At 40.0% G+C, this 27,295-nt stretch overlaps 1 protein-coding gene across 7 annotated transcripts in view; it reads left to right on the top strand.

The window, feature by feature from the left end:
* Window positions 1-27,295, top strand: part of LOC136857546 (glycerol kinase 3) — a 462,535-nt gene that overhangs the window by 174,601 nt on the left and 260,639 nt on the right. The window contains exon 1 of one of the 7 annotated variants that reach the window (XM_067136295.2): window positions 8,579-8,686. The exons of the other annotated variants lie outside the window; for them this stretch is intronic. The gene's annotated coding sequence lies outside the window, so the exon portion shown is untranslated. Of the gene's footprint in view, window positions 1-8,578; window positions 8,687-27,295 lie in introns of those variants that run through there. 7 annotated transcript variants of the gene reach the window in all.

Raw genomic sequence — 27,295 nt, 5'->3', positions numbered from 1 at the left:
CTTTACAATCACCCTTACAATCTTCCCGGTTGCCGCCGTATGATCAACCTTTATAGACATCAACATCCCCCTCCTCTCAGATGATACGTCTGGATTGGTGCTTGAGTGAACCTCTTGTCAAGACCAAGCCCTGAACTACTTCTTCCTCCCAAGACAATAACAAACTCTGGGGTATATTCCATGAGTCACCAAATTTTCCTAATACAACAAGCTCATCTCATCAGGCTGGGATATATACATGACTCATGAATTTCCCGACACAAGTACATCACAACAAACACTGGGGTAGCCATATGACTCATTCAAATTACCAGAGTTATTAAAGCAATGTTTTCCCACTCGTGCAAAACAAATTACTCATACCTACATATGTGGATATCTTCCAGCTTACCAATATAAATGGCAAAATATATAAATGAAATACTGATAATAATAATAATAATAATAATAATAATAATAAAATCGAATACTGACAATAATATCTCTAACTTCTACATATAATTCTGGGGTGTGATATATGTAGTATCACACAGTCGATCTCCTTCCTTATCCTATGGATTGAACTATGCGATAAACCGGATTCCCCGCGATATTGTCTCGGGGACTTCTTGGGACTTTGTGCGCAAACGCCGCAGCAGCGTTAGCTTCATCCTCTTCGGTGATAACTGTCTTTGGAAGCCCAGCAGCCCTGTGGTTTGTAACCGAACCCGTACGCAACAAATTCGCATAAAGTGTTTTTTTTTTTTTTTTCCTTCCACATCCAGAGTCGCGTGACACCCCTTCTACCGTCTCCACCATTTCTGTACCATTGTAGGCGATTGTCATACTTCCATTCTAGCTGCAATCCGAGCACGGTCAGAAACGCTTAGCCTATGCGCCATCTTTACTTATTCGTGGTTAGACTTGGAACAAATAACACTTATGCAACAATTACCTAATGGCATAGAATAGAGCTTAGTGTTATGGTAAAATTATTATTATTATTATATCGTTTCTGACAGAATAGCAGTGAAACAAAAATAGAGACATAATAGTGGATCACCCTATATATGTGACTCTCAGAATACAAGCGGGGTAAGTAAAAAAAATCTATATGAATAATATAATGAATTTATTATTTAACAGTTTGATTACAGATGGCAGCTCTTCATATCAGCCCTGAAACAGATTTTCTCTAAATACAAGTAAAGCAAATCCACTTCACTTAGCAACATGTGCTATACACTTTGCAGGTTTTAATTTTCTTACCGAGCGAGCTGGCCTGCGGTTAGAGGCGCGTAGCTGTGAGCTTGCGTTCGGGAGATGGTGGGTTCCAACTCCATCGTCGGCAGCCCTGAAGATGGTTTTCTGTAGGTTTCCATTTTCACATCAGGCAAATGCTGGGGATACTTAAATTAAGGCCATGGCCGCTTGAACATTCAATGTGTTTTTTGCCACGTTAAGCCAATAGCAAAAGGAAAAGAAAAAAACGAAGCGGCACTCAAACAGTTCAGTGATCTAAAAATAACATGAACTATAAAATAATATTTATAAGCGCTACACAGTTCAAGTATGCCTTTGTGGCGAGACTTATTATTTACGGTGCACTATGTCTTTCGGTGTGGGCTAGATCAAATTGAACTGTATTAGTCTCGTCCTTGGCTTTGAGGATATGAAAGTGACTGAGGTATGAGCGACACTAGTATTGCTATTCCTTATACAGCCAGTCTCTGCTATGAATGATGTGAAAATGTCGCTCGTAGGGGCGGTTGGTACATACATTTCAGTGTACTTGGCAGACTAATATGTAATAGCAACTCCAGGCTCGGTGAGGAGAGCAGTGGGAAACTACCTCACTCCTCATTGCCCTGATATGTATCTTCAGTAACACCTAGGCCATTTATGACGACTGATGGTGGAGCTGTTGAGGATCAAACCAGCCTTCGGGCTGAATACTCAACATACACCCATAATTCAATAACCACTATACACTTGCCTAAGGAACAAGTGTTATTCGTTTGGATTAACCTGATGATCAAAGACACTCTAGACAAAGTATTTTCACGCATTGTTGTTTGTTGCGTGTTTTAGATACACAAGTCACACCAAAGACGTACGCTGTTTGACGTCATATGGTACTTATTCCACCTCTCATTCAGGTGGTTGACCTTGACTGTCCTTTATAGACATATTCACTGGTTACTATCGGTTACTTTTAAATGAGGGATTCTTCAAATGGTATTGCTTAGGAGCGCAAATAAGGTAAAATTTAATGAAGACAATTTTGACTTAATCTTGGACTTGGTCTGTTCTGTGCAGGGCTGAGTGGTTCAGATGGTAGAGCGCTAAGTTGGCGGGTCGATCCTGCCTCAGTCCAGTGGTATTTGAAGATGCTCGTGTTATAGATTTCCCGGCAGTAAAAAGAAGTCACGCAGGACAAAATCTGACATCCCAGCTTCTTCGAAAACCGTTGAAGTTGTTACGTGAATGAAAAACCAATAAATAACATCATTATTACGACTGTTCCGAAGTAGGGTTGTATACCAATAATTTTCTGGGCGTGAGTGAGATAAGCCTGGAAAGCAGAATAGTCTCCGCATCGAGCGAGTTGGCTGCGCGATGTGGGCCGTGTAGCTGTCGGCTTGCATTCGGGAGATGGTGGGTTCGAACTCCACTGTCGGCAACCCTGAAAATAGTTTTCCGTGGTTTCCCATTTCCACACTTGACAAAGGGTGGAGCTGTACCTTAATTATGGCCTGCCATGCTCGATAGCTGCAGTCGCTTAAATGCGGCCAGTATCCAGTATTCGGGGGATAGTGGGTTCGAATCCCACTTTCAGCAGCCCTGAACATGGTTTTTCGTGGTTTCCCATTTTCACACCAGGCGAATGCTGGGGCTGTACCTTAATTAAGACCATGGCCGCTTCTTTCCCACTCCTAGCCCTAGCCCATCATCGCAAAAAAAAAAAAAGACTGTCAGAGTTTGTGCGGCGTAAAATCACTTGCAAAAAGAGCAGTCCCCACATAGTCCATGCTCGAACTACTCAATTTTATTTTGGAACTAGCTGATGTACCCGTGCTTCGCAACGGGATTCTCAGAAAGACTGACTTTGGGGTTTTTTTAACCTGAAATCAACATAGGTCATTACAAAAACGTAAATATGAATGTAGCGATTAAAAGCAATGCTATCATATAAAATACTTGATCAAATGGAAAGCAGCACGTTTTATCACTTTTAACGAACAGTGCTGCGGTTAGATTGCGGTGCCAATCTAATAGTCCAAAGTCCCAGAGCTGGGATGACCAGGCCGCAGATTGCCATGAACACTCATCTGCCATTATTCCGCTAAATATGAACACTGTTCATTCCAATCAGTGCCTCAGAGTAGGGATTGAATAGGCCGAATGCTATGATGATCCAGTGTGTTACGTACCAGTAGTATCAGAAAATTTATAAACCAGGGGAATGTCATGCTAAAGAAGAAAGTTATCTAACTCCCCAGCTACTTCCCATCAATATTCAGGCAGGCTGTTACACTCTGTACGAGTGGGCAAGGTGACCGTGTGGTTAGCGGTGTGCAGCTGTGAGCTTGCATCCGAGAGATAGTGGATTCGAACCTCATTGTCGGCAGCGCTGATGATGGTATTCCGTGGTTTCCCACTTTAACACCAGTCAAATGCTGGGCCTGTACCTTAATTAAGGCCTAAGGCACTCTTAGCCCTTTCCTATCCCATCGTCGCCATAAAACTTATCTATGTCGGTGCGACGTAAATCAAATAAAAAATACTCTGTACGCAGCAGTAATCCTATCTACCGGAGATGAAGGGCAACAGATGACACAAAGCACATCACGACAAACAATGGTCAGTGTAATGTTATTGTTGATCAATGTTATGAGCTTTCTATATTGTAGGCCTTCACATTTAGTTTTCTTTCGACTCTCTGATTTGTAAAATATTTTATATCATAAACTGTAGTTTCATATTCTCCGACTTTACATACCGATTTTCATTAAATACTGTTTACCCATTTCTGGTTACTCGGCGCCTATATGGACTTAGTAACAAAAATCCAAAATCATGAATATCTTTGTGATCATAGCCAGTACGGTAACAATGTATAAGACATGAATAATAGGAAATTTAATACTATATAACCCTAGTTACGTAGCATTCATCGATTACACCTCTAATAAGAAATATTTGAGAATTACATTTTAGGCCTTCCCCTAAACTACCATTTTACTCAGCGTGAATAAAATAATTTACAGCCTAGACTATAGCGACTTATTTCCTGACTTTGCATACCGATTTTCATCGATAGGACTACTAATAACAACAATATTTGAGAATTATATTTTAGGCCTTCCCCTAAACTACCATTTTTCTCAGCGTGAATACAATTATTGATAGCCTAGATTATAGCAACTTATTCCCAACTTTGCATACCCATTTTCTTTAAAATACGACCACTAATAACATAAATAGTTGAGAATTCAATTTTAGGCCTTCCCCTAAACTACTATTTCACTCAGCGTGAGTAAAATGATTTATAGCCTAGATTGTAGAAGCTCATCCCCCGACTTCACATACCGATTTTCATTAGACCACTAATAACATAAATAGTTGAGAATTCAATTTTAGGCCTTCCCCTAAACTACCATTTCACTCAGCGTGAGTAAAATGATTTATAGCCTAGATTGTAGAGGCTCATCCCCTGACTTCACATACCGATTTTCATTAAATTCTCTTCAACCGTTTTCTCGTGATGCGTGTACATACATACATACATACAGACAGACAGACAGACAGACAGACAGACAGACAGACAGAAATTACGAAAAAGTAAAAAGTGCATTTTCTTGTTACTATGGACATGGCCGATACAGAAATACCATTATTTTCAAATTCTGAGCTATGTACAGACAAAACTCTTATTTTATATATATAGATTTGTTGTGGAACGCAGAGGTACGAATAGTATTTTATATTTTCATTCAACCCTAGGAATTATTCTTTAAGTATCGTGTGTCTGTATCATAAATTTTCAGTCCGAAGGCTACTTGGATCCTCAAATAGCACCAACCAAAGTATATGTGGTTATAGAGATACCGCAAACCTGATGGAGGCACCATAATGAGGCGCGCAAGTCATAATGGTAGGTGAAGTAGTTTGCCATTGCTTGCCTCAGTGGGCCAGAAAGCAATATTACAGTCAGGCTACCTGTACTATAAATACACTGGTCAACAATGATTTTGTTAAATGTATAATTTATGGTGATTCTTATGTACTTTTGTGTGCTGATTACGAATATGAAACCAGAAACTTCCCATCACCCACAGTTTTTTTTTGTAATTTCAAATCTTTGTTTTCATATTTACGGGTTAGCATGCTACCATTAACAAAGATTAATAAACTATTATAATTGTTGGTTTATCATACTCTTACTATATTTTTTACTTTTTATTCTCTTAAGAATGTACAGAATTCCATATTATTCATTGTTGCCACAACAATTAGAAACTTTAAAACATTGCAGTTGTCAGTTGAATTAGAGATTTCTTTCATGCGACTGTCTGCATAGAGTTGTGCTTCCAAAGTCTATTGAAAGGAGATAGTTTTGTGTTCAACATACAGTAGTGTTTTATTTTATTGTGTGAAAAATGCCTCGCAACTGTAAAAATAAACCAGATAGTTTCTGTAATGTATGTGGCGAGTTAACCCTTAAAGCGCAGAGGCGAAGTGTTACTACTTTAATTAAGGAAGCTTATGAGTTGTATTTTGATTGCAAGATGGATCTGAATCAGAATTGGGCCCCTAACATATGTTGTGCTTCATGTGTAATTCTACTGACTGGATGGATGAAGGGGACTCGCCATATGCCTTTTGGAATTCCGATGCAGTGGAGGGAACCTACGGATCATTTGACCGATTGCTATTTTTGTGTGACTAATATCTCTGGTATATCTTCAAAGTCAAAACATACAGTTGTATATCCGTCTCTGAAATCAGCAACCAGACCAGTTCTACATGGTCCAGGGCTTCCTATACCTTCTCCACCAGATAGATCGTTGATGTATGGAGATGAAGAAGTTGATGTTGGTGAAGAGTTATGTGATGATAAAATGGATGATAACCAACCCTTTGTAGAAAGTTCTGCTGCTTCTCCTGAGCCTCATTTACTTACACAATCAGATGTAAATGATTTGGTTCGTGATCTTAATTTGTCTAAAGCCAAATCAGAATTACTCGCTTCAAGACTAAAAGGCTGGAACCTTATAGAGAAAGATATCAAAGTCTGCTTCTTCCGCCAACGTCATAAGGAATTTGAGCATTTTTTTTTTTTTCTGAAAAGGAAGAACTAGTTTTCTGCAATGGTGTTACAGGTCTCTTCGAGTTACCGGTACTAGGGCAGCAGCATAATCCAGAAGAATGGCGTTTATTCATTGATTCTTCAAAAAGAAGTTTGAAAGCGGTACTGCTTAACAATGGAAATACATTTCCATCAGTTCCTGTAGCCCATGCAGCTAACTTACAGGAATCATATGAGAACATCAAAATGGCACTATCCGCTATCCAGTATGAAAAGTATTCCTGGCAGATATGTTCAGATTTGAAAGTTGTAGCTCTCTTACTTGGTTTGCAGTTAGGATATACGAAATTTTGCTGCTTTTTATGCAAGTGGGATAGTCGAGATAGAAATAATCACTATATAAAAAAGAACTGGCCAAAAAGACAGTCATTTACTCCAGGACAGGAAAATGTCGTTCATAAGCCTCTTGTTGCATCTGACAAAATCATACTGCCCCCATTACACATAAAACTAGGTTTGATTAAGAATTTTGTAAAAGCACTTGATCATAGTACGGATGCATTTCAATTTCTCCAAACCAAATTTCCAAAAATATCTGTAGCTAAACTAAAGGAAGGCATATTTGTTGGTCCTCAGATCAAAGAACTGATGAAAGATACAGTGTTTGAAAGCAAGTTAAAAACATACGAACATGGTCATCATTTAAGAAGGTGGTCACAAACTTTCTAGGAAACTACAGGTCAGAGAATTACAGGGAAAATGAAATGAAATGTCGTATGGCTTTTAGTGCCGGGATATCCCAGGAAGGGTTCGGCTCGCCAGGTGCAGGTCTTTCTATTTGACACCTGTAGGTGACCTGCGTGTCGTGATGAGGATGAAATGATGATGAAGACAACACATATACCCAGCCCCCGTGCCATTGGAATTAACCAATTAAGGTTAAAATCCCCGACTCGGCCGGGAATCGAACCCGGGACCCTCTGAACCGAAGGCCAGTACGCTGACCGTTCAGCCAACGAGTCGGACAATTACAGGGAACATAATAGTGAACTTCTACAAAACATGGGATGTAATATGTCTCTTAAAATACACTTCTTGGACTCGCATCTTGACTTTTTCCCTGAAAATCTCGGCGCTGTCTCAGACGAACACGGGGAACGTTTCCATCAAGACATCGTCGAATTTGAAAGCCGTTACCAGGGAAAATGGGGTCCAGATATGCTGGCTGACTACTGCTGGTTACTCAAAAGGGATGTTCCTCAAGCTAAGTTCAGCCGAAAATCTACCTCTCATACTTTTTAGGTATGTAAATGAAATTTAAGTTTAGATAATAAATTTTAGTAGGAACAACAACATTTTTTTAATTTTTTGAAAATTACTCAAAAACTGTGCGTGATAGAAAAATTCTAAAAACAGATTTGAAATCAGCAGAAAAAAGTGTACCAGAAACACCATTTCACTTCCATTTAACAAACAAAAATTAAAATATTGTTGCCCAGTGATATCATTACTCAGCATTACGCATACTTTAGCAGCTTTTACACTATCAGAACCACAATTTTTATGATTTGCTTTACGTCGCACCGACACAGATAGGTCTAATGGCGGTGATGGAATAGGAAAGGCCTAGGAGTGGGGGGGGCAGCGGCCGTGGCCTTAATAAAGGTGCAACCCCAGCATTTGCCTGGTGTGAAAATGGGAAACCACGGAAAACGATCTTCAGGGCTGCCGACAGTGGGGTTCGAACTCACTATCTCCCGCATGCAAGTTCACTGCTGCACGCCCCTAACCGCACGGCCAACACGCCTGTTCAGAACCACAGATGACCAAGAGTTCATTGGAAGCTATATTTTTCTGTGGCATATACTACCGTATATGAAAATGGAAATATGTTTTCATAAAGAATTGACACTTTCATTTTCCTTATTAGACTTGATTACGCTGTTAATTTTTAAGTTAATACAAATTTATTTCTTTAATTTCGAATGATGTCATTAACAATCTTCTGTTTCTGGGAAAGACTGTCACAACATTTCATGCACATTTGGTTACAGAACCGACTAAGGGAGAATAGCACTCTTTCCTGCTCTCCCATTCATATTTTTGAGAAGTTTATAAATGAAATACTAACCTTCAGTATTATGTATTACTTTGAAATATCACAGCACTTATTATTATTATTATTATTATTATTATTATTATTATTATTATTATTATTATTATTAGGGGCTGCTTAGCTGAGATGGTAAAGTCATACTTATTTCACCAGGAAGAACGTGGGTTCGATTCCCCGTTCGATTCAGGAAGTCGAAACATTGAAGAAACGAGCTTTCAACTTCAGGAGCGGCACATGGCCCAGAGGTGCACTCAGCCTACAGCAACACTGAGTAGCAGGTAAATTTATAGGGGTAAAGGTGGCCGGGCGTAGAGCTAAGTACTCTATCCCAAAGTGCTAAAGTTACAGATAGTGGGAGCCTTAAGATTCCATACCTCCAAGGGTCTTCATAGCCTGTATATAGATGGCTTTGCTTATCATCATCATCATCATCATCATCAGTTGCGAATGACCGAGCTCGATAGCTGTAGTCGCTTAAGTGCGGCCAGTATCCAGTATTCGGGAGATAGTAGGTTCGAACTCCACTGTCGGCAGCCCTGAAAATGGTTTTCCGTGGTTTCCCATTTTCACACCAGGCAAATGCTGGGGCTGTACCTTAGTTAAGGCCACGGCCGCTTCCTTCCCACTCCTAGCCCTTTCCTATCCCATTGTCGCCATAAGACCTATTTGTGTCGGTGCGACGTAAAGCAACTAGCAAAAAAAAAAAAAAAAGTTGCGAATGAACCCTTTTAGGACTACACAGAATAACCTGTTTAGGCGTTTGTTTGCCTTTATTTGAGCCCATATGTTTCATTATTTTTTCAAGCTTTTTTTACTCTTTCATCCAAGTTATTCTGGTCGTTTTCTTCGGTTTGTCCTCTTGGTTAACTTGCCGTTAGTGAATTTTAGATCTTCTGTTCTTGGATGTCTTCCTGTTTGATTCCCGTCTTTTTGATTTCGCAAATTCATTTCATTGGGCGGGTTTTTGTATTATTATTTTTGCATTATTCCTATTACCCATAGAATTCGACCTTTTGTTTTGTGAGTCTGTCAGGGTTCATTCTTTTTATTTGTTCGTAATCTTTTGATATGCTTTTTCCCAATGTCACTGTGTGTGGTTCGATTTCCTGTTTGTTTCTGTGTCTAAAATATTCACGTATGTGTTCTGGACCTATAATTTTCCTTTTGATTTTGAGTGTAAATAGAAATAATGCATTTTATTATTATTATTATTATTATTATTATTATTATTATTATTATTATTATTATTATTATTATTATTATTATTATTATTACGAGGTTACCCGTGGAATGCAGAGGTGAAAGAAGGTGCGGGCTGGAATGGGTCTAACTACAAAGCAGAGATATTGATTAAAATTGCATTAAAGGTTATATTTTCAAAAACAGCAAAACTTAACAAGTTTCACATAAAACTTCAGATTTTAACCAATAACAACAAGTTAAATCAGGTACAAGACCGGGAAAGCCAAGATTTAGAGACAATTAAACAATCTGGGCCACAAGCCCTAATTTTTTACAATGTCTGAGCTCTCAGCTCACAACCACATATTTACCAAAGGCCAGAAAACCCCTAATAACATGGAGCACTTGCTCCCACCTAGCAACGTCAGGCCTCCTAGAGGCACATATCCAAATACTAGAAAGAGCTGACCCGCTCTCAATGTTCTGAGCCTATCAAAGGCCACAACGGACTTTACTATTCACTGCTCTCAAGGCACACTTACAAAGAAACAGGGGTATCTTGTACCCAACCTAATGATCTTAGTAGAAAAATAATAGGTTAAGTTAATGGCCCAAAATGCAAAACTGAATGGAGGCGTGGATCTGCACTCCTACATGAAATATCATAAAATCTAAGAGGCACTAGGCCGATGAAACAGGGGCTATTCCCAAACTATGGAGGTGACTCGTATACAGAATAAATTTAACACATTAAGGAAGAGTAGAAGAACGGTTACGAAAACGTAGTCACCTCAAATTCAAAATGAAGGGGAGCTCGAGAGGGTAAAGCATTCTCTATCCCCGATTTACAGTTAAAAATATATGAAGTTTTACAAAAGTGACGGCAATTTACATGTTTTGAGCTAGGTTACATAATAAAGGTTTCGGACCTTTCCCGCTGATTAAACTGCTGAGCTAGCAAGAAATAAAGATGTTAAGCGGCCATTACCTTGTTGAAGGGCTGCTGCCGGATGAAAGAGGCGCTTCCCGCCTCCTGCTACACTTCCATACACAATGCTAGATGTAGTTCGAGTGGCCGAGAGACAAGAAAATCAGCAGTTTTTATACCCTCGTGGAAGATTCGAGACCTTTCATGAATAATCAAGCCACACTCTCTTTCTTTATTGGTCCGTCTTGAAAATACACTCAAAGTCGGAGAAGAAATATATGATTGGTCAAAAATTAATTACAGAAATTCTGGATTGGCTCAATTCAAAACTAGCGGAAAGAAAAGATTAATATTGCCAACCTACAAATGAAAGAACGAAATTTAGTAAAGAGCAAACTTATGAACACAAAATGTCTTCAAATAAAGTTCTTCCACTTCGCACCAGGGTGCATGGTCATAGGTTTTTGGTCGAGACATCTATAAGAGAATGTCCACACTTCTTGATCAATAGAAACGAAACAAGTTGAACTCCACACAGTACTGACAACTTCGTAATCACAAAATTTACGGTAGTGACATCTTCTGAGAAACCTTATGAGTTGATACAGTTGTTAAAGTTCAGAGTTTCTCCTGTAGAGGAGTACTTTAAGGCGGAAATTCAAATGTGCGGCGTAGAGATGTACCCGCCGCTACAATTTTTATTATTATTATTATTATTATTATTATTATTATTATTATTATTATTATTATTCAGAAATGATATTTCATTTCACCCTCCGAGGAGACTTTCTTGGAATGATCCTTGCCTTGTGGCTTAACTGCCGATTTAGTCGGGGTTGTATTTTGAAAACATAGTCAAGGGCGCATGCTTCAAGTAACAAAGAACGTACGGTTCTCACTACCATGCAGTAATAAAAAGTAGATCACTATTTTGTTTTACGATTGGCTTACGTCGCACCGACACATACAGTATAGGTCTTATGGCGACGATGGGATAGGACACGGCTAGGAGTGGGAAGGAAGCGGCTGTGGCCTTAAGGTACAGCCCCAGTATTGGCCTTGTGTGAAAATGGGAAACCACAGAAAACATCGTCAGGGCTGCCAACAGTAGGGTTCGAACCCACTATCTCTCGAATGCGAGCTCAAAGCTCGGCCCACTCGCTCGGCAGATCGCTGTTAAAACAAGTTGCTTTTTCTTTACAGTAAAAACAAGCTTCCTTTCGTAGTTCTAAGGATGACTCATTTCCGTAATTTCTTATGAAAGCATAAATGACTGCGAAAGGAGGGTGGAATTCCCTTATGTCTTGGCATAATATGACAATAATTGCATTTCTTTCCTCGTAGTTTCTAGGAATCGTGTTTCACAATATCGCCGTTTCTAAGCATTGTACAGTTCAAGGTTGACAACAATTTGTATTCCCGCAGTGATGTGCGGGTACATTATGCTTTCTGTGATATCATCTAACGGGGTTTACTTCCTATTTAAATACGTACAGTACAGTATATGTTATATATCTTATATACTAAGAAAAATTCGGTGCGACGTAAAGCAAAGTGTTAAACAACGAATTAATATGGAAGATTAAAATTAAAACTCACCAATCCCATGGCGCTACAGCACGCATGGGACTTGGCCTACCCAGGTATCCCCTGCTTGTCGTAAGAAGTGACTAAAAGTGTCCCCAGGAGCTCTTAACTTGGGAGCGTGGGTTGGCAACCACGAGGCCTTTAGCTGAGTCCTGGCATTGCTGCTGCTGCTGCTGCTGCTGCCAGGCACTTCACTTTTATCTATCCTATCCGACCTCCCTTGGTCAACTCTTGTAGGTACTAGGTTATGCAACAATTACCGAATGGCATACAATAGAGCTTAGTGTTATGGTAAAATCATTATTATTATTATATCGTTTCTGACAGAATAGCAGTGAAACAAAAATAGTGGATCACCCTATATTTGTGGCTTTCAGAATGCAAGTGGGGTAAGTAAAAAATCTATATGAATAATATAATGCATTTATTATTTAGCAGTTTGATTACAGATGGCAGCACTTCATCTCAAGCCTGAAACATATGGCTATTTCGTGCTCATATGAACATTCTAGTTGATAGGTAAATTTAAATAGTTTTGTACTACTATTGGAACCATGGGAAAACCAGTTCATTCCTGGACTCAGCCTCTTAATCCCTTGAATATTCGGTTTATAACTAAACCACCATACTATTAGGATAGAATGAAACAAATGCTTTATTTTAGCGTACAGATTGCAACCATTTTAGAAATCAACAAAATTATACACATTGCTCAACACTAACAACATGCTGTTGAAAATCTTTTAACTTTTGACGTCCAAGATTTTGAATCAGCTTGATATCCAAGATGTTAGTCAGAATGGGGAACTGAGAGAAGAACTCTTGCTCACTTTCATTACAGAACTTCTTAAGATCTGCAAGTCTTTGTACTCAGTTCCTGGTATGAGCAAACGACCTAAAACAAAACAAAGATCGTACCGGTATATTGTAGCTTTAGTATTTAAGTTCTATCAGTTTTGATACGGTAAAATACGTATAAACAAGTACGTACCCTCATATGATTTACCCGGAAGGGTGAATTCATTGTTTTAAAGCACTGGAGATGGTCTTTTTGCTTTGTCTCTAACAGGGAATTGTATCCATGTTGCATGGTGTGCTGTACGTAGCTCCACACCTGAAGTAAGGTCTTCTATTGAGATTTTAAGTTCCTTGATAGATCTAGATGGAAATGGAGATTTCTTATTATACGATTTGTCCAGGAAAGAAGTCCACGTTCTGAACTGATGGTGGTCAATATCTGGTACTTCAAATGGAAATGGTTTTGTTCTTGCTGATTTAAATACTTCTATCCAATCTGACGGAAGCTCGGCTTTGGACTTCATATTTACTAGCCCCAAATTCCTGTCACACTCCATATAGGAGTAGCCGCGAACTGGAAAAAGTTATAGAGTTTAGCCTCTTCTCTTGATGGATAAGGTTATGTAGAAATTGAAGCAAAGTGAAGTTTTTTTTCTGTCCTGAGCATGAATCACTAAATATTTCTAGATGCCTGACTTGTCCCTCTAGGACTCTAGGTCGTTGTACATGAAGTTGTGAAGTAAAGAGCAAAATTCGTCACTGTCCTTTCTATATTCTGTTTCAGGATAGCCTACATGTAAAATATGCGTTGTGAAATGGACAAAATATGTACATTGAACACATACATGGCTGGCTGGCGTTTATAGTAAACATCGTTTGTGGTAATATTTGGTAAAGGAAGATTTTTCCCGAAGTCCATACATATGGCCTCGTGGCTTGCCGGCTGTTTACTCATTTCTTTTGCCTGTGCTTTTCTTTTGTAGAACTGTTCCGCACTTAGCTTATGGAGTGTGTTTTTATTTTCCAAACGTCTGATCTCTTGCTGTATGATGTTAAGTTCATTAGCATCCAACGAGGCCTTTCTTTGTTCATTCAGGTTTTAACTTTGGTTGTAAATTCATCACATGTGTCGTAGTGCAAGTGTCTGTCCTATGGTATTCGAAGGCAATATTAAAGTCATTACAGAAAATGGATATGTATGATTCATAGGACACTTTAATGTTTTCATGAATCTGTTAGAACATTTCGTGACACTTGAATGTTTTCATGAATCTGATAGAACATTTCGTTCATTTTTTTTCACATTGAGCTCCTCAGGTAAATACGCTTTTGCTGTATTGTGAAGACTATAGTGACTAGGTCTGCCTTCGAATAGCTGTCTTATCACTTAGCTTGTGGGGTCTATTATCATGTTTTCCTCGTCGATCTTTCGGAGAAGTCCCGATGTTTTTCAGGCTCCTAATCAAATATTCCACTTTACTCTTCGAAATGCCATGGATTGGGATGAATGCCTTACGGCACACGACGACTTCAACCATTTCAAAATTTTTCACTAGCCTAAATTTGTATGAATATGAAGCATCATTTAACCTATTATTTTCTATCCTAGGCCTTCTGCGTTGAACAGGGTTTTGCGCATCGTGAAATCCTAACACCGGGCGAGTTGGCCGTGCGCGTAGAGGCGCGCGGCTGTGAGCTTGCATCCGGGAGATAGTAGGTTCGAATCCCACTATCGGCAGCCCTGAAAATGGTTTTCCGTGGTTTCCCATTTTCACACCAGGCAAATGCTGGGGCTGTACCTTAATTAAGGCCACGGCCGCTTCCTTCCAACTCCTAGGCCTTTCCTATCCCATCGTCGCCATAAGACCTATCTGTGTCGGTGCGACGTAAAGCCCCTAGCAAAAAAAAAAAAAAAAAGAAATCCTAACAAATTAAAATTAGACAATATGTTCTTCCTTGATTCTATCGGGACAAGTTGAAGACATTGTCGTTTTCTTTGGCAGTCAGGCTCCATTTCATGACCTTGTAATTTCAACAATTTATTAGCATTAGACATTCTACCATGTTGTTTCCGTTTCTTTGATTTCTTACCAGAGCACTGTTCATTGTCGTCAATATCAGTGTTAACAATATTTTCTCCGTGATACATCGATAGGTAATGCAGTCCAAACTTAACATATGAATTAAATCAAGAGTGATGTTGAATACGTGCAAATCAGTCTAATCTCCACACGACACAAAACATTTCACGAATCCTAATACAGCACTAATATTAGTCCATTTAGAACTATAACAGCACACACTAGCTGCCTCTGTGGATCCGTGGTAGAGTGTCGGCCTCCGGATCCCAAGATAGCGGGTTCAAACCCGGCAGAGGTAGTCGGATTTTTTAAGGGCGGAAAAAAGTCCATTCGATACTCCATGTCGTACGATGTCGGCATGTAAAAGATCTCTGGTGACACATTTGGTGTTTACCCGACAAAATTCATTAAATCTCAGCCATAGACGCCCAAGAGAGATCCGGTTTACTCTGTCTGCCATCTGTGGGCCTAGAGTAAAACGGAACGTCGAAATTGACGAGCAGACAGCCAGATGGCGTCAAATCGAAATGTCTGCACACGGTAGCTGAGGCCATACGATTATTATTATTATTATTATTATTATTATTATTATTATTATTATTACAGCACACACTTTACAGCACAGCATACAGTCGAATTAAAAGCAAAATTAGGAAGGGCACAGAGTTAAACAAGCCAGAGTTATTATCCTAACCAACAGCCTGAATGTAGCTTGTGTGGACTGAGCTGCTTCTTCCCCAGTACAGATGGACTGAGCCTGTTCTTTCCCAATCTATGGATTTTTCTTTCTGTTATTACTCAGGACTGAGGTTGCTCTTCCCCAAAACAACTGCGTACACATATACTTCATGACAGTCCCAAACAGATGGCAGCAAAATCCAGTTTTCGAAAAAAATGACTGAGCCTCGTTTTCCCTTGTATCATTCATATATATTTAAACTCTTCACGAAATGTTGAATATGTTGTTTTACATCGCCGATAGATCCCTGCTCCCTCCCTCCTAGATTTGAAGCTTCTTACCTGTTTACAGTACTAATTATTTGATGCATAAAATGCATTCTAATTGTAGAACTGGTTTCTTTACGTTAATCTGTTTACTAAAGAGAAGCATTAATAATAATGGTCTTTCATTTGGGAGATAGTGGGTTGGAATCCTACCGTCGGCGGCCATGAAGATGGGTTTCTGTGGTTCCCATTTTACACCAAGCAAATGCTGGGTCTGTACTTTAATTAAGACCACGGCCGCTACCTTCTCAATCCTAGTCCTTTCCCATCCTTCCATCGCCGAAAATCTTCGATGTGTTAGTGCGACGTTAAACAAGTAGCAAAAAAAAATTGTATAGGCCTATAAATATCATTCCACCCACCAATCTCTGTGCGAGAGACCCCTTCTTATCTTCGTTGATTCACTCCACTTGATAATATTCTGGGCTCCCCTAGAAATAAATCATATGGATTAAGGGCATGTTGTAATATTAAGCACTTTCATTTCTTCTCGTATAAAAAACGAAGAAAATTAAAACCAACCAACCAACCATGATGGGTCTACCAAGCTGCTGCTGCTGCTGCTGCTCAGCCCTAAGGCCTGCAGATTACGAGGTGACGCATGATCATTGCGACGAATTCTCTCGGCTGTTATTCTTAGCTTTCTATATCGCGGTTACCATCTCACTGTTAGATAGCTCTTCAGCTGTAATCACGTAGGCTGAGTGGATTTCAAACCAGCCCTCAGATCCAGGTAAGAATCTTTGACATGGTCGGGAACAGAACCCGAGACCTCCGAGTGAGAGGCAGACACACTACCCGTAGACCGCGGTGAAGTACATAAGAAGAGGCGAACATTTTCCTTAAAAATGCCATAAATATGGATACTACATAGTAATCGAACAAAGCTTTTTTCTGATTCACTCAGTGACGGTCCAGAGACTGTGGTTGTCTTCCACCTTACATTAAAATACTCAGATGTTTCTGTAGGCCTGCGATAAAGCGAGAATGAAAGCATTCATTGTTTAACTTACACTGAGCAATCACTGAACTATAACCACTCATCTAGTACCGTACCATGGAAGTCCTACTTCCTTTTGCCACTTCCTAATGTAATAGAACTACACAAGTTAATGGGCAAAGTGTGTATTATACAAATGCATATTAAGTAGCACAAGAAGTACTTAATTTCGAAAGACGACAGTAAAGGATGGAGGGTAACGTACACAAAGTTTGACGATTTTTTTCTGCACAAAGTCCGCTCAGTATTTCTGTCATGAAGTGAGTAGGAGTTACTAGATGTAGTATGTAGACTATGTCTGCTGTACTCCTCTCCAGGGACTTTCATCTTAGGAACATGGAATGCCTACGAAAGGGCCTGCTACTGAGTCTGATACCACTTTTAACATATTTATGCCAGGCCTCTCACTTTCATTTTTTCTATCTGACCTCTCTTTGTCAACTCTTGTTCTCTTCTGAACTCGACGATATTAAATTTGCGAGGTCTTTCATAACTCTTTCTTTTGTCAGTACCATTATATTTCGAAGGATCGATCTTCTTCCTCTTTCTCATATAATTAATGTCAAGGAGGGTTCATTATCTCGTTTTTCTCGTAAAATAGTCTCCACCACCACCTTTAGTGGTGAGGCGGTATGGCTGTGTGTAATGTGGCTTTCATTGCAGGTATGAGTTGATGTGCCAAAACATGCGAATGCTCTATGTTATTGATTTTCATGCATGTGTGGGGAAGTCGGTCTGTATCGTGGAAGTCAGAATTAATCCTTCCGAATATAACGTGGCGTTGTCATCTTGAATGATACCACTACCACTTAGTAGTCACGATGACTGGTATCGGACATTTGATCACCGACGTGGATCAGTATTTCAAGTTTCTACGAGTTAAATATACGCCCCAGCATAAAACCACGTGTATTAGCCAGTATTATTGATGGATCCAGACCTTCCTGTCTTAACTCCCCTTGTTGATGGGGGTTAGAGCATATGCATAGTATCCCCTGCCTGTCTTAAGAAGCGACTAAAAAGGGGGTTCTTGACTTGGAAGAGTGGGTGGCGACTACAGGGTCCTTAGCTGAATATGGTATTGCTTTTCCCATTCGCCTGACTTCTCACTTTCGTGTTGTCACCTTTGTCAGTTCCTACATCCCTAGGATCTTAAAAAGCATTTCAGTCTTATTGGCCCTAGGTATGTGATATATGTCACGCGAGTTGATTAGGTCCGCGTTTTGACTGATACGAGCCTTGTACGGAATTAACCGCCATTGTGCGCGTTTCAATAACACTGATAAAAAGCTGTTAGGATTGTATTAATAGGTGACTACGTCGTACTTCGCAGCTAAGTCCTTGAGTACGTTATACTGGACGTAAAGAGTTAAAAGTACCGTACGGCATTTCCCCGCGACTTTCGTCGTTAATATTTGCAATAAAGAAACTTGTATGATTATTAGAATATGGGCAATGCCCCATTTTCACGGTGTTATATTTGTACATATTGTAGTGAGATAGGAAAGTATATGAGATAGTATTAAATGTGCATTGTATTAGGTAATTATGGTACCGTACTGTATTATGTCTCCTTGTACGGTTCGTTGGCTAAATGGTCAAATTACTTCTGTTCAGAGGGCCCTGGGTTCGATTCCCTCCCGGGTCGAGGGTTTTAACTGTGTATGGTCAGTTTCTCTGTCCCGGGGACTAGATATTTGTGTTCGTCTTATACACTTCCCTTCGTCTACGGACAGCATATCACACACCATGCTACTAACCACCGCAAACACATTATAGTGAATACGTCCCTCCACATGGGTAGGCGTCAGGAAGGGCATCAAGTCATAAAACTGGCAAAACTCCACTGCCCGTGCCGTCCCCAATAAACTGAAGAAAAGGCCAGAAAGAAGAAGACTGTATTGTGTCCTCTTTTTATTTTATGAAAAATTAACATATAAAAAGATATTCCCCCTTAAACGGTAGACTAAGGTACGGAAGTATACGTACTCCGTGTACAACGAACAAGATCTCAACAACGCTTCAATACGCAATGAAGTACCTTTCAGTCGTTATGGTATTTGTCATGTTTTCTTGACTGAAATTGGAGCTTAGAGTCACTCTAGCAAGATCTAAGGAATCTTTCACTTTCACGCACTTCGTGGCCCTTCCTTTTCTTTTACCGATAACTTCATTCTCCGTTTTTTCCCTCTTCCGATTAGTGTTAACAGAGAATGGTTGGAGGACATTCCACATTTGTTCGATACCTGAGGTTTGATGTTGGTCATCGGGGAGAGACTTGAAGTTGTCTTCGGAGTTTATTACATAGAAACTACAGATATACAGTATAGGGGCCTGCAGTATAGGGCCGAGTTGGCCGTGCGGTTAGGGGCGCGCAGCTGTAAGCTTGCATCTGGGAGATAGTGAGTTCGAGCCCCACTGTCGACAGCCCTGAAGATTGTTTTCCGTGGTTTCCCGTTTCCACACCAGGCAAATGCTGGGGCTGTACCTTAAATAAGGCCATAGCCGCTTCCTTCCCAGTTCTAGGCCTTTCCTATCCCACCGTCGTCATAAGACTTATCTGTGTCGATGCGACGTAAAGCAAATTGTAAAAAAAAAAAGAAAGAAAGAAAGAAAGAAAGAAAGAAAGAAAGAAAGAAAAGTATAGTGAAAGACTGAAATGTGTTTCTATGTCATATTATATCGTTTATTTTTAAGACCATTACCATGTCGTTCAGCAAAATATAGATAAATGTATGAATTCCAGGTTTTAAGCGTCTTGCTTAAACTAAGGTTTTGCATTGTTATACCTCTTTCGCAAGTTTTAAAATACTTCCTGTGACAATAAAGTTCGGTGAATTAAGTCAGAAGGTCGATCCGGCAACACTGGCGACATGCAACGCTGCACCTGCGTAGCAGCAGGTTTTGACCACCTGCTTCCAACGTTGTTCAGTTGAGCATCGTGTGTGTGCCGTGTAAGACCTGATTGACACAGTTCGTGTTTAGTGCGTTGGTTCTGAACTGCGAATAGGAACATGAACGACCAAAAGATCAATGGACAGTTTTGTTTTAAGCTTGGCAAGACACCGAAAGAAACGCATGCGATGCTGGTACGTGTTTATGAAGATCAAGCACTGTCCTTGAAGTGTGTGTACGGGTGGTTCGCCCGTTTTCGAGGAGGCCGGGAAAGTGTTTCTGACAACCCCCGTAGTGGAAGACCTGCGACCACCGTCAGTGACGAAAACATTGAGAAGGTGAGGACATTAATCACGAACGATCAGTGATTAACTGTGCGCATGATAGCGGACGACCTGCAGATTAACCGTGAATCCGTGCGACAAATCGTTACCCAGAAGTTAGGGAAGAGGGAAACGTGTTCTCGTCTTGTGCCACATCACTTGACTGACGATCAGAAGCAGGCACGTTTAGAGGCTTCAGGATTTTGTCGAAACGGCGGATGCGACACCAAATTTCTTGAACTGTATCGTCACTGAGGATGAAACCTGGTGTCTCAGGTCCGACCCTGAAACGAAACGGCAAAGCATGGAATGGCGTTCTCTGGGATCCCCTCGTCGGAAAAAGGTCAGAGCCGAAAAGTCACGGATCAAAACGATGCCCATCACCTTTTTCGATAGTCAAGGCATTATTCACAAGGAATTTTTACCTGAGGGAACGACGTTGAATGCCGCACGGTACATTGAAATTTTGACTCGTTACATGAAACGTCTACGCAGGGTACGACCCCAGTACGCACAACAAGGTTCATGGTTTTTGTCCATGACAACGCTCGTCCACACACAGCCAATATCGTCAAACAGTTCATGGCAAAAAAGGGGGTGGTGCAACTTGAACATCCCCCATACTCGCCAGATTTTAATCCTCCAAACTTCTTCCTATTCCATGACTCAAACTCGCTTTGAAATTAAAGCGATTTGACTATATTCCTGACATCCAACGAAACGTGACGAGGCTTTTGAACACCATCCCACAGGAAGCCTTCTTGCAAAGTTTCCAGGACATGTATCGTCGATCTCAGCAGTGCATAGTTATGGGAGGGGACTATTTCGAAGGACGGTAAGGTCACTGTCGTGCATTGTTCATCTGTGTTCATGGTACAGGACTATTCACCGAACTTTGTCACATGTTGTATTATGAAATCATAGTCTTCACTCACAGCACAGGCATCACTTGCATCCAATACATAGACTGCATTGTTGGTATGCTGGGAATAGAGCTCTTTAATGTCTGCAATGAGGAAGTCAAAATGTTCAAGTTATTTTTTTTCCTATTTGCTTTACGTCGCACCGACACAGATATATCTTAGGGCAACGATGGGAGAGGAAAGGCCTAGGAATTGGAAGGAAGCGGCCGTGGCCTTAATTAAGGTACAGCCCCGGCATTTGCCTGGTGTGAAAATGGGAAACCACGGAAAACCATCTTCAGGGATGCCGACAGTGGGACTCGAGCCCACTATCTCCCGATTACTGGATACTGGCCGCACTTAAGCGACTGCAGCTATCGAGCTCAGTCAAGTTATTCTTTAGATTACATCTGATTGCATGGATGTATAATTATTATGTAATGATACAATTCATGTTATAAGAGGTTGAAAATCTGTAATTAGGAATTGATTGATGAGAGGAGATCGATTTGGGTAAATATGACCAGAAGAAGAGTTAGAATAATAGGACACATCTTAATACACCCAGGACTTGTGCAGTTGGTTTTTGAGGGAAATGTAGACGGTAAGAACGGTAGGGATAGACCAAGGTATGAATATGACAAGCAGATTTAGAGCAGAAGTAGGACGCAACAGTTACATAGAAATGAAAAGGTTAGCACAAAATAGGGTGGCGTGGAGAGCTGCAACAAACCAGTCTATGGACTGATTACTCAAACACGAACATAACAAATGTTACATTAGGGTAAATATTTTTTCTACATGAACTACTACTATTACGACTACTAATACTAGCCTGAGAACAAACTCATTAGGATCCTCTGCCACTCTTGAAGGCGTAATAGTTAAAGAAATGTGTGCTCGTAATATTTCCATAAAAAGTTAATATAGACATCATTGGCTTGAAATCAGCACATGGTAGATGTAACATGTCAAGCCAAGGTCTACAGGCTGCTGCTGCCTCTGCTATGTCGTTCATTGGTACGTTGCCTGGGGCAAGGTCGTTTGTCGTGCGGCTACGTAAAATATGGAGTAGCCATTTATGACTAGTGACGAACTAAGTAACAGCTGAAAGTAGAACCTTCATTTATAGATTTTATTTTGTTTGCACTTAATTCTTACTTTGGTGTGTTCACTGTAGCAGATTCTGGTTTTTTTTTTTTTTTTGACAACAGGTATCGTAGACAGGATGTGAAAGTATAACTCATTGCTTCATCTGCCCACTTTACAAAAAAATCCAGAGCTGAACATGCAGTTTAGAATGATTACATTGCAGTTCCCCACACTGACACTTCCACAAACTGCAAAAAATACTGACACTTCCCCACAGCCCTTGGACGTGGCTGCCTGTTTAATGACTCAGAAATAATCTCGACTGACAATTCCACACAAATCCCCCTCCAAGGCTACAGCGCGACTCCCTCCCCCCTAAACTACCTCCCACCGCCCCAAATAAAACAGATTAATAATAGATTATTATTAGTCTATACCTACTGTACTAATAATAATATATCTATACTAATGAAGCAGTTTGCGTGCGTGCGTGTGTGTGTGTGCGACTTATCTCGAAAACGGCTGCTTATAACTGCGCCCAAACTATACTTTAACATAATATATATATATATATATATATATATATATATATATATATATATATATATATATATATATATAATGTTTAAACCAAATGTATATTTTATTTAACCGATATGCCTTTGCTGGCGGACCTAGTGTTTACAGTGCACTGTGTCTTCTGGTGTGGGCTAGAGCAATTTTGTTACTTTCATTGATCTGTCTCAGCTTTATCCTTCGCTTTGACAAAATGAAAGTGGCTGAGGTATGAGTGATGCTAGTAATGCCATTCCTTCTACAGCCGGTCCCTGGTATGAATGGTGTGAAAATATTGCTCATAGGGTCGGTTGGTGCATGCATTTTAGTAGGCTTGGCAGACTGATATGTAATAGCAACTTCTGGCTCGGTGAGGAAAGCAACGGGAAACTACCTCACTCCTCATTTCCCTAGTACGCCTCTTCAGTGATGCCTAGCCATCTATGACAACTGATGGCGGAGCTGTTGAGGATCCAACCTGCTTTCGGGCTGAGGACTAAACACACTTAACCGATGTGAACGAGCGCAGCGAGTTCGCCCTGGTGAATTGGTGAAGCGATTCCCTCTCCTGTAACATCAAGGCTCGCCCCACTTACCTTTAAAGTTAACATGTTATTTTTTGAAGTTAAGAAAGGTGCTCGGTCTAGGTACTTCATTACTAATACGGTATCATTGATGTCGTGTAATTCCCATCAAAATACTGTAAATGCAAAGAGTCTGATTTCCATCACACTTCATCCAGGCTGTGGTCTAGCAAAATAATGACAGAATTGATCATTTTGGTGTTGTTACCATTTTGGCGTTTTAAAATCAGCTTTTTCGGCCTCGTCATTTTTTGTGCATTTTTTGTCTTTTTGGTTTTGGTCCAATTTTCTCAACAATAATAATTATTAACCTACTCCACTGTACATTCTAACTACAAAACATGATATTTAAATAAGACAGACCTGTGACTGTGTCGTAGACATCATGGCTCCATTTTGTGCCAGCTCGTCTCAAACTTAGCCACACATGATTGAAGAGCACATTCTTCTCCTATACATTACTTATAACTACACAGATACTACACTTTAATTGATCCAACAAACGTAAATAATACATTATTCTAGACACACACAATATGTACAACCGCTCTGCTTCTGGCCGAGGACCCAACTCTCGTCTGTGAGAACGTCCAAATTCCCCTTAGGCCAGGTGTTTTAAAGATATGAAACCCGAAGCTTATCTCTGCAGTTCCCTTTACCGATTTCAAAAATACACCGTGTCACAGTAATTCACGAAAGTTATCTATGAATTCGCCGTTTCCATTTGAGAAGTTCAGGAATCCTATACTAATTCAATTAATTATTTTCTTTACTGATTATGATAGATATCGTAACTACATTGTATCAATAGCTAATTGAGCCTTCATTGGTCATTTACCACTTGGTAAAATCTTCTATCTCGAGCCAACTAACTCAATACAATTCAGAAGTTCATTGAAGGAACACTTGAGGACCTCTACTTGATGTTAAAACGACGCACGTCCACCCTCGCGAACCATGACAACCATGAGTGAAGCTACTGTCTGAGGTGGGGGTATTTAAAGACTTTCTTAGGGACGATTTACGTGTCGTGATGTATTGTGGTGTAATCATACAATTTGATAACCACTGGACCGATTTCTTCGAGACTCACCCCAAAAATTTCACCTAATTTTCAAGTCAAGATGGTGTTGTTTGGTGATTTTCCCTGTTCCGTTAACGGGCGTAATTAATTAATTTCGTACAGGTGAATTCGCGTGCATTTTGATTGCGTGTCCTTGACTCGCGCTTCCCTCACTGCCAACATAGATGCCAATTTCTCTCCAGGCCTAATTAAATACATTTCCACCCTGTGGACTTTAGCTTCATCAAATATTTCTTAAAATTCTTAAATACTTATTTCTTTGTTACTGATAGTGCCGAAATCTCTCGCAGTGAGGATTATTATTTAGAAGCTCATTATTAATTACCCGAGGTCAGCCGAAGTGTTCCGACCTCGTTCGAATGGGAGGCTCGCTTCGCACGGTGAGTTGTAACGCCACGGAACGTGAGATGAGCTTGCAGTAAAGAATTACGGTTGCACTGTAGTTGCATCTTGTAATTGCAATTTTCTAGTTGCAATATTTAGCAAGGTAGAATTATGGATTCAGTACGTCGTCATCTTTTCAGAATGGTTTGATTTTTTTCAATTGGTGAAGTCATTGCTGAAACAATTAAGAAAGAGGTGTCAGAAGCCCCCTTTGTGGCTCTCATTTTAGATGGGAGCTCTGATATTTCTATGAAATCGCAAATGGCCATAATTCTGCGGTACACAACTAAAGGAGGATTTGTTGAAGAACGATTTTTGCATTTTTCATGTGTTAGTTCTGATAGGTCTGCTGATGGTTTACTGCAAAACACTGTACAAACAATCGACGATTTTAAGTGTGGCTCAAAATTAATCGCTCAAACGTGTGACGGTGCGGCAGTAATGGCTTCGGAGCATAATGGTTTAAGGCAAAACTTCGCAGTCATTTTAAAGCTGCAATGTTCGTTAACTGCTATGTGAGTTTAGTGAAGTACTGCTATCTACATTGTATTTTAGTCCTCAAATGGTCTTCCGAATTCTTTGATGTGACTTATTCATCGCCGGACGAAAGCACAATTTTCATGCTTGAAAGGGGCAACAACGTGTGCGACCAAGATTTTTCCCTTCAAATAATCGATAATCACAATTGATATCGAGTTTGTGCGCACAGCTAATTTATTTATAGTCAATACCTGTATCTTCATTCAATTCATACTTAGGAAGCTAATTAAAACAGTGCTGATGAATATATCTTAATCTTTCATTTCGTCTGACTACTTTTTATTGCCTTCTTTGATGTACATTAGTTTCTTACAGAATACCAAATGAAAGCATTGGTGTGGGAATTAAAAGGCAAATTTGTAATAAAATTATTATAAGGAATCGCGATTTATAAGGTCATCTTTCGTCGATCACCACACGTTCGTTTGCTAATGCAAGTCAAAGGAAATACTGTATACTGAGGTTAAGAACTGGACGTGATCGACGGCACATATTGTTAAGACATCATATTTGGCTTTCCAAAGATGCCGTAACATATTTGCTATATGTAGAGTAACGTAACTTTGTCGTAGTTGAAGTTTACGCCATTCTCGTTTTATTTGTTGTTTCTGTATTTTAAGTGCTATACTGGGCCTCAAACCTTACGCACTTTGAGCTCCGGCCAATAGCAACTCGAGTAGCTTGCTGCATTGTCATGTCAGGTTCTCGAATTTCAAATAGAATTGGAGTGCGGAAACATCTTTCCGCGGTGTCTCATGTTGTCTTCAAATCGTAAAATGAATACATCGTGCTCTTCAATCGCGTGCATAAATAATTGGTAGCTTGAATTATTGTGATTTCTGAGATAGTGTAATTGTTATAACTTTATGCTAGAATTGGGTTATGTATATCAGAAATAGAACATGGAGTATGTTCGAAAATACTTTCCTCAAAGACTGCTGTCAGCATCGGTATTACCGGGCGAGTTGGCCGTACGGTTAGAGGCGCGCGGCTGTGAGCTTGCATCCGGGAGATAGTGGGTTCGAATCCCACTGTCGCAGTTTTCCCTGGTTTCCCATTTTCACACCAGGCAAATGCTTAGGCTGTACCTTAATTAAGGCCACGGCCGGTTCCTTCTAACTCCTAGGCCTTTCCTATCCCATCGTCGCCATAAAACCTATCTGTGTCGGCGCGACGTAAAACCACTAGCAACATCGGTATTAGGACAGCAAGTTTCTCGAATGTACAGCTTTCTAGTTTTAGGCTCTCACAATTCATAAGTGGATAAGAGGCACACACAGACCCCTCGCTATAAATTAATGCAGAACGGCGGCCACCAGGACAATTGTCAATTTTCAAATCAATCTGTGGAGTAATTATATTGTCTGGAAACTAGCAGTCCTATCCGCTAAGGCGGGGACATGAGTCTAGCAATTTCATTAACCGAGTGATGTCTGTGGTAGTGTAATTGTTATTATTTCTGGTTGCGATTAGGATATGTGTATGTGGAATAACATCTGGAATAAATTTGGAAAGCCTGTCCTCACAGGCCGAATAGTATTCTTAAAACTTGACGACGAAGGCTATCTCTCACGAATAGAAATATTCTTCCTTGCCACTCCGATAGCTATGTGTGGTTTACAGTTAGAATCGGCTAGTTTGCTGTTTGAATTACTTTAAAGGCTGGAATAGAAGTTGAAAATTTATCCTTGAGAAATATTTGTACAACTTTTCATACGAATACACTATATAAGATTGAAAATACTTAACGTTGGGTTCCAGGACGTAACACATTTTCATTTAAATTGAATGAAAATTCATAAATAAAATGTGACACTCAGTTGTAGTTAGATATGTTGGGGTGTGCTGTTTTTTATTCGATGGTAGACCTTACCTGCAAAAGTGTTGGTGAGTACCGGATAAACTGGGATGTTTTTTATCTTTACGTCGTCGACACAAATAGGTCTT

The sequence above is a fragment of the Anabrus simplex genome, chromosome 1, assembly GCF_040414725.1.
Source record: "Anabrus simplex isolate iqAnaSimp1 chromosome 1, ASM4041472v1, whole genome shotgun sequence".
NCBI lineage: Eukaryota > Metazoa > Arthropoda > Insecta > Orthoptera > Tettigoniidae > Anabrus > Anabrus simplex.
The sequence above is the reverse complement of the archived record's forward strand: the minus strand, read 5'-3'. Positions and strand labels throughout refer to the sequence as shown.